The sequence below is a fragment of the Rhamphochromis sp. 'chilingali' genome (assembly GCF_963969265.1).
Source record: "Rhamphochromis sp. 'chilingali' genome assembly, chromosome: 12".
NCBI classification, from domain to species: domain Eukaryota; kingdom Metazoa; phylum Chordata; class Actinopteri; order Cichliformes; family Cichlidae; genus Rhamphochromis; species Rhamphochromis sp. 'chilingali'.
This window is the reverse complement of record NC_137939.1, coordinates 16478766-16487941: the sequence shown is the minus strand read 5'-3', so window position 1 is coordinate 16487941 and position 9176 is coordinate 16478766. Positions and strand designations below refer to the sequence as shown.

The 9176-nt window shown below is 41.5% G+C and overlaps 1 protein-coding gene across 2 annotated transcripts in view; it reads left to right on the top strand.

Moving 5' to 3' along the window:
• Positions 1-408: 408 nt before the first annotated feature.
• The window catches only part of snphb (syntaphilin b), a 31179-nt gene continuing 22411 nt past the window's right edge, over positions 409-9176 (top strand). For both annotated transcript variants that reach the window (XM_080898204.1, XM_080898203.1), the window contains exon 1: positions 409-503. The gene's annotated coding sequence lies outside the window, so the exon portion shown is untranslated. The remainder of the gene's footprint in view (positions 504-9176) is intronic.

Sequence of the window (9176 nt, the reverse complement as noted above, 5' to 3'; positions counted from 1 at the left end):
CGAGCATATATTTGTCCCTCTGATTTACTCATTTAAAATCCTGTCGATCACTCCCAACAAATATTTTTACATCTTCACAATAGCCATAATTATATATTTATTGCAGTGTTACCTAGTAACAGACCACTTTCTACTTGCAGTGACAGCAGCCCTGTCTCTAATGTATTCTCGGTGTTAAAGAAGCTTGCACTGTAGCTTGCACTGAGCTGAAGCCCGACAAATGAAGCAGTGTTTCCCTTTAAAAAGATCAATCTGACGTAACGTGACGCAGATGCTTCCGTCCATATACCCTTGTGCCTCTCCTCCTCACGCGGCAGCCATCCAGTGCATCTCCCTGCATCCCTCCTGACTCAGCCCCCTCTCTCCCTCCTCCCCACGCCTCCTCGGACGTGCCGCCGCTCCATCAGGCGGAGCTCTTGGTGGAAGAAATGAGGGACACAACAACAACCATGGCGATGGAGCTGTGGACGGACTAACAGCGGTATACGGGAAGCCGGGCACAGGTAAGCGGGGCCGGGTCAAGCCCGTTTATGGAAATCATCGGTGCCATCCGTGGATGCTGCAGAGCTCTCTCAGTGCGGAGAACGAGTCTGCGTGTAGTGAACCGAGTGGCTCACAACAGCGGTTAGAAATAATAAGTGAATGGAGCCCCCGTGCAGGGAATTTGTGGAGAGTAAAGCTCTTGGTTGTCGGGTCAGGCTGTTTTCTGGCCTGTCTGTTTGTTTTGGTGCAGCTGATGGAGGCATGATGATGATGATGTTGATGCGCAGTGCGCTTTCTCCGGCAGATGTTTTCGCGTCTGGTCATCCTGCGCGTCCATGTTTGAACTCTCACGGGCCTTTGGGCGTCAGATATAGTACACACTGTCCACGCAGCGTCACAGCAGACAGTTTTTAAAACCCCTGGCTCCGCATGCACAAGTAGCTCACACTCAAAGTGAGTGTCATCCATGTTTGCAGGCGGCAGAGTCGTGACGGGCTGCCTGGCGCTGCAGTTTGACCTTGCAGCATTCCTGTTTTTCCACTAACGTAACGTCCTGCCTGACAGATGACAGAGCCAGAGCTCTTTTTTCATGTCCACATGGCTTTTACTCTGATCATATCACAGAACAGTCTAGTTTCCGTGAGCAAATTCATTTGCGCACAGTTTTCTTTTACGGGTTTTCTGTCAGGCTTAAGCCTGATTTTAATAGAGTGGCAGAGAAGCGTAGTCAGTGAATGGATGGAGTTATGAAAGGAGTTTGATTGAAGATTCTGGCGCAAGGATCTCCCTGAATATTCTTGGCACAGAAAGCATATTGTGCATTTCTGTGCCAGTGCTGAAAGAACACTTCCTCCACTTTGTCATCATAAATGCTCAACGTTTTTTACAGTTAAGTAGGTAGACACCGAGAAGTACATGTGTGCAAGCAAAGACTGTTAAATACATTTGGACACTAATGCACTATGAGACACTGAGCCCATTTTCTTTCATCTCTAGCAGCTTTTGCATTTTTTGTGTTGCCATGTTGCATGTCTTGGTAGTGATTGTCTTTTAGATTTGAGTTTTCTACTTTTGTGTAAAACTGTTTTCAGTCTCTGTTTATAGGCTTTTGATCTTTATATGTAAGAAATTTTATTTTTGTTGTTCTCTGTCTCTTTGCCTCTACTTTTGTTTAATTTGCATATTTGTGGAATGGTTTTAGGTGTTGTTTTATTGGATCTTTCATAGTTGTTTTGGGTCTTTGTAATTGTTTTGAATCATTTGTTGCCTTTTTAAGGAAATGTGTGTATTTGTGCACTTAATTTTAAAGCCATTCCATTTCCGTTGCCATTTTAAGTTCTATTTTCATGTTTAAATTGTTTGTTGTTGAGTCTCTTTTATCCTTTCATTTTGAATCTCTTTTTAGATACCCTTCAGAAAGGGGCTACCAGACCCAGGCACCCAAGGAGTCACAGGGGCTCTTGGGGAACTGAGCCTGTTCCGTTAGGACTGTTCAGTTCTCCAGCCACACTTATGAACCTTAATTAATTTATGAGGCCACATACGGTCAGTACGCTGTCTGAAACAGAAGTCCAATGCATTGCTGCAAGCTGTAAGACTGAGCTGTCCTTTGCAGCATTGCCATCTTGTCAGCAGCAGGCTCCTTCCTTCATCCTGTTCCTCAGTGCACCCAGCCAATAGCCACTCTCCTTCTGGTCACGTTCCAAACAAGTGGCGGACTGACCGTTGCCATGGTGACGTAGTCACCAGGCAAAAATGTGTGCCATTTATCCAGATGCACTCATGGAGAGTAAATTTTAGGAACAACAAGCAGAATTGTTGATCCTTCAAGTGTGGCACTGCTCCGGTGGTCTCTCAGTATATGAAATGCTCTTTGTTCTATTTGTTGTAGTGTCAATCAAACCTTCAAATCCATGAATGCTGCAAAGGAAGAAAGGGTATTCCCTTTTAGTATAGGTATAGCCCACATGTGCAGTAAAACATGTCACTTTGAATTTCAGTTGTTTGCACAATATTTCTACAGTAACTGGAGATAAGGTTTAGTGTCTATAAAGAAGAAAGAGCAGGGGAAATAGCAGAAAGCTTAATTTTACACAATACTAAGTTTAATTGTATAAGTGGCTCTTCAGACCTCAGTTACACACCTAGAGACCGGTCTGCGGCCCTCAGATCTCTAGAGAAGAATGTGTACTCCCTGAGCAGATAGTGATTTGTAGCTGAAGGTTGCTGGTAGTCTTTAGTAGCAGTTGTTAGGTGAACCTGGTCGTAAAGACAATACTGCACAAGCAACCTTCATATAATTGCTTTGGTTGCTAGATTGCTGCAGTCACCTGTTATGTGCATGGAAGATGATGACTTGCTTGCAGACTGGGGTGGCTGTAGCTCAGGAGGTAGAGCAGGTCATCTGCTAGTCGCAAGGTTGGTGGATCTATTCCTGGCTGTTACTGCTGCAGTCATACTCCAGTACATCTGTTGGAGTATGAACTCTGGTGCTTCCATGTGAGTGTTTTTAGGTAGAAAAACTACATGTATAAATGGATGAATGAGGTAAGTTGTATAAAACACTTTTTAGTGCTCAGGTAGACAATCAGCCCATTTACCAGATACTCGCTAAATAACCACCAAGCAGTAGTGAAACCTGAAAAAGTGCAGCACAAAGAAACTGAGAATGTTTGCTTTAATGCAACGTATGTCTTACTGCTGAAACCAACACATTTCCAAACACTGCAACTTTTACTATGAAGACAAACAGTCTCTTTTTGCATTCACACAAAATTCACCATCACTTAGAGACCAAGACTAGTGATTGGTGGTTGCAAGGGGGTCAACGACCAGCCTCTATGCCTCTGTGACTTACTTTAGCAAAGGACTTAACAGGGAATGGCAGCAACCTCCAGTAACCACTCACCACTGGTTTCTCTAGTGGCCAGTGTTTGCCTGGTCACCAACTGGTGTTTAGGCCTGTGTAACTGGAAGCTAAATGTTGCTACAGGTAGATAAAGACAACCAATTTAACAAATTGAATCATTATTACAAATTGTTATTTGTAAGGTATTTTCCGTCACTGGGATGATAATCAAGTGTGAGTATGCACCCCTGTTTTTACATTACAAAAACAGAGATTAAAAAAGTCTCGTCTTCACAACATGTTGGTGGAAATACACAAGTGAGATTTCTTATGATCTCATGAAATCTTCCAAGTTGTTCAGCTGAACACAGAAAAAAAAAAAAATAAAGGAATAAAAATAATGGTTTGGAACAGCCAAGTTCAAGTCCAAACCTTAAAGTTATGGAAGGAAACTTAGCAACATTAAATTATGTTATAAACTATGAAATGGGCAAAAGATCCTCCAAAGTCGATGCAGGACTCATCAACAGTTATTCAAAAGATTAGCTGCAATTATTGCTGCACAATGAAGTCAAACCAGAAGCTAAAAGCAAAGGTTGTAAACAATTTCCTCTCATTTTTTCACTTTATATGTTTGATTTTGGTCCTGACGATCTTTTCTGTGTTCCATCTCTCGCCCTTTCGTGGCTGTTCACAGTGAAGAATTGAGTACATACGTTACTCAGGAGATGGTGGAGACCAACACAGAGAAAAAAGAGAGCAGATATTCTTCTATCCATCCAGTGTTCACAAAAATACCACTTCAGATGATACATGCCTGAAATAGGCAGGAGAGATAAGCAATGTCAATCGACAGTGAAAGAGATTCATGTAGGCAGTGCTGAGTTGTACACTGTAATAATGTGATTATTGATTTCCTGCTTTTATCAATGCTCTTTGGTTCACACACGCTATTAGCACGATCATTTAGGCTGCAGCACTCTGGCGTGGTTTCATTTGCTGCTGCTTGGCTCACTAATGACAAACCTATGGTGTATTGGATATTTTGAGCATTTGACCTGATTAAGCTCAGACAGCCCCTTAGAAATCCAGAAGTGCTTTTTAACCAAAGCCAAATGAGGGCAAAAGTCCAATAAATGCCTGATGTAACGAAACTATAAGAGCACCATTAACCCTGGTGAGCATAAAAGAAAAAAAACAGAGTCTTGTTATTATTGATTGATTATATTTGTTCAAGGATTAGAACATTATTATTTTTTCTTTGTTATGTTAATTAGTAAGAGCACTGCTGTAGCAGCTTTATTGCTGTGCTCTGCTGGACCTTATTCTGCATGCACTGCGGCAATAGGGTGACTCTGCAGGACTGGCCTGATCTGCGTTTGCCGTTTTGACCTCCTTACTGTATGTGTGAATAAGTTTGTATATGCTCATGGCTCATGTTCATGGGGAAAGGCTTGTAAGAAAGAGGAGCTGGTCTTCACGTTGCCATCTGTTTTGAGAAACTGACATTGTGCAGCCTTTACTGCAGTGTGTATTTGCATCACTATCAGCTGCTGCTATAGAGACTTGCTGTGGGTAGGTTTATACCACTTTCTATTGTGAAAGGGCAATAAAAATTGATTCTTTTTAATTGCACCTCTCTGGAAACCTCAATTCAAGATTTTATCGGTCAATAACAGCTATTTGCCATTGCAAATGCCAGTACCAATTAAAAACATAAAAAAGAGACAAACACCCTTCATCCATGTAACGAGTGTTTCCATTGCATAGTTTGTTCCCCAGAGTGCACTCTGCAACTTCCCTGTCGGCAACATATGTTTGGAATGCCACAAACATGACAACCAGCTGAGCCAAGCAGAGCTGGGCAGAGCATAAATCAAATAAGTGCTGCACTGGATGCATTTGTATAAAACTTCCACAAAGAAACGCAGAGGATTAGTGACTTCTGTGATTGTTATGAAACAAAGTCCCAAGTGTCTTGTTGTTTTTTCCTTTAGCTGCACTGTAGACTGCAGAGACCAAACCTGACGACGGCTAACAAACAGATCAACCAGCAGATTTTTAGTTATTTCCAGTGTTTTATGTAGTGTTTACATGTAATTTGTCCTTTGTAGGAAAAATCCAGGAAACCAGCACCTCTACCATCAACATCATAACCATGTTTTTCTTGTGTAAGACTTGGTATTTATAGCACTTATGGTGGAGGGTCATATTGTTATGTTTCCCCAGGTAGGATGCTACTAGAAGCGGCTGACTGTGCTGTATGTTAAGATAAAAGAATGAGTCATCATCCAGTGCGATAGAGACTGTTTACCTCGGAGAGCCGCAGTGTTCCATTCAGTCTACAGATTTACTATTGAAATCAGATGAGGAGTTCACTGCTTGTGAATTCTTCGCCTTCACTAGTTTGGGAATAGTGTAGCAAATAAGACATAATTAACCTTTGACCCCTAACACACGGAATATATCTAACTCTGACACTGTGATGCCGGAGCCAGCAGCTGTGTTGGAGAACTTCCTGGTGCCTAAAATATAGCCATACATTTCTAATACTTCAAATGGACACAGTGATGGTGTTTCATTCATTGTGATCTGCTTTATTTTGCCACCTTTTAATTACATTAAGGTATTATTCCATGAAGAATTGTCATCCATTGAAATGCTAAAGACTTTAATTTAAAATAATTACAGAAAGGATTGCTTATGTATTAACATGGTCTCTTTTTGTGTGTAATAGCAACCCTGACCACAAGCTGAAACACATTAGTAAAGGACTGTGTTCTATATAAGAACACTTGTTGCTGGAGTTTGACCTATATAAAAATATATCTTATATAAAGGATGGATGTCACCACTGTGACATCATCCATTGCTTAGCTCGGGCCCAGCTTCTTTTATACTGATAGGCCACCTTAAACTATACGCTGATTTATCCTGATTTGCACCATTAACTATGACTTCAGTTGTTACTGGAATCAACCAATGGGAGACAGAGGCCTTTTTTATTAATAGACGTCTATGAAACAAAACAGCATTTTAAAACTAAAGGAGCCATTCCTTAGAAAGATAGCAGGTGTAAAGTTCCCCCAAATTGGGTTTCTGTTTAAAACCCAGGACGCCATCTTTTATTTACAGTCTATGTTTGTCTTTTATTTGATCTTTCTCATTGATCATTGATACGGAGCCCCGCAGGGGACATGGGAGAAAAAAAAATTAGGACTGACTTTTGCGAGATCCCGAGATCCCAAAAGTTTTGCGAGATCCCGAGATAGTTTTGCGAGATCTCGCAAAAGTCAGTCTTAATTTTTTTTTCTCCCATGTCCCCTGCGGTGCTCCGTACATTGACCCCCTCAAGGGCGGGAGAATTGTTGAATTGTTACAGAACAACCACAGTTGCTTTGTAAGATCAACACTCACCCACAAGCACATCCAAACACACACCAGAGGTGTTGAATGGCTGTTCTGGAATAGCAGCAGTGACTCAGTGTTCAAGACCCTATGGCTATCAAGCAGTTTATGAACCTCTGGTTTCCAGCATTTTCCTGTTTATTAGATAGGCTTGCATTATGCATTCAGGAGGCTCTGGTAACTGGTGTGAGTCACACCTTCACACACACACACACACACACACACACACACACACACACACACACACACACACACACAGCCTCCAGTCCCCCAAGTCGTGAGTTATGTTACCACTGCAGTCTGCTCGATCTAGATGAAAGACTAAAGGAGGAGTTTAAATGCAGACTTGTGAGTCTGCATTCCTCTCACAAATTATGTTGTGCATCCTGGAATAAGTCAGATCTTTGTTACTGTTTAGTACTGCCTGTAAGTACTTTCACGTACTGACACTGCAGAACATTTGTTGCAGATGCTCTGAGATTCATCAAGGGCACATCATGGTTGGACAACAAGGACACGCTGTCTTTCATGAGAGACAATGCACTGTGTGTTCTGCTCCAGACACATGGGGGTATGAATAATCCGGAGTTTGTGAATGTGTGTGTATGTAATCATGCCATTCCATAGTCCTGTGTGTCCAGAATCATCCTTCTTTCAAACCTCCTTCCTTTCCTTAGTTACTATTCTTCTCGCAACACGTGCTGTCTTCTCCTTTCATCTCATTGGCTCCTCTTTCCTCCTCTCATCCTCACGTTCTCTTGTCTCTTACCTCCTCTCTTTCCAGTTTTGTGTTTCCATGTCGTCAGCACAGAAGCTGCTTGCCTGTTCAGCACACTCAGGCTGGGTATGGTGTTGCATAACAGGCCTAACTTAATAAATCATCTGCATCATGTGGTCTGGTGTGGTTTGATCTGTGGTGACAGCAACCAAAGCAGGATGACATGCTGACTTGTAGTTAGATATAAGATAGTTAAGGCAGCTAAGATTGGTAGATATGAATTATAAGCTAAGTAAACTTTTGCTCTAAAAAGTCAAAAACAGTGAAGTTAAGAGAAAAGGTTTTAAATTGTCAAGGATCTTAGCCAAATGGTATAATTTAATGTAGATTAAACACACTTCCATGCTGGTTTCACTTTTCAGATCTACAAGTCACATTCATTATCTAGAGGAGCTTCAGAGTCCAAACACAAAGAAGGTGTCTTACCAGCTAAATTCATCGTTTATATACAAATCTAATAATTACAAATACAAAACTAATAATTAATATAAAAGGTCCAGAAAAAACGGTATCTACTAGCAGAATAAGTTCTCTTGCTTATTTAAACTCAGCTAGTTGAATAAATATCTCTGTAAGCTGAAGCATTAACATTTCTCCTCACTGCGTCGAAGGAAACCAGAAAAACAATGCCATAGCATTTTTCTTCCAACACCAAACTGTACAGTTGGCACTCCGGCAGGTAATGTTCTCCTGACATTTGCCAAACCAGACTTGTCCATCATAGTGCCAAATAACGAAATATGATTCATCACACCACAGACCACATTTCCACTGCTCCAGAGTCTAGTGGTGGTGTGCTTCACTCCGCTCCATCTGACACGGCATTGTGCTTGGCAATGTATGTTTACATGTTGCAGCTCAGCCATAAAAACCCATGCCATGAAGCTCCTGGAACATAGTTTTTGTGCTGATGTTGCTGCTGGAGGAGATTTAAACTACATACTATAAAATTTGCATCTGTAATGTAAGATGGGCTGACACTTTGTGTCTATGTTGCCATGGTTCATAAATGCTTCCACTTTGCAATAATACTACCTACAGGGTCACATGGGGGTGCTGGAGCCTATCTCAGAAGTCTTAGGGTGAGAGGCAGGGTGAACAGGCACCTTGAACAGGTCGCCAGTCTGTCACTGGGCTAACACACAGATACAGACAACGATTCACACTCACATGCCCTATGGGCAATTTAGAGTTTCCATTTAACCTATCCCTGCTAACTACAAGTCTTTGGACTGTGGGAGGAAGCCGGAGTACTACAGTAGATTCTCTGTGGATACATTTTTCTGTGATGTGCTCCTAAGGTTGATTTGTGTTTATACCAGGGGTCAGCAACCTTTAACACCCAAAGAGCCTTTAGGACGCGATTTCCACGCAAAAGAAAACACTGGGAGCCGCAAATACTTTTTGACATCTAAAATTAAGATAACACTGTATATATTGTTTTTTACCTTTATGCTTTGTGTGAACAACTAAGGTGTGTTGCTTATGAAATCCATGAAGTGCTACAGAGAAAATTACATTTTATTTATGTAATTAACATATTTTGAACTCTTAAAGAAATATAACAAAAGGAAAGACACCCAGCTGAACTAAAATGATCCATGTAGCAAACAAAAACTGTTGTGAGCCGCCACCCTTATATCACCTTTGGGCTTTTGG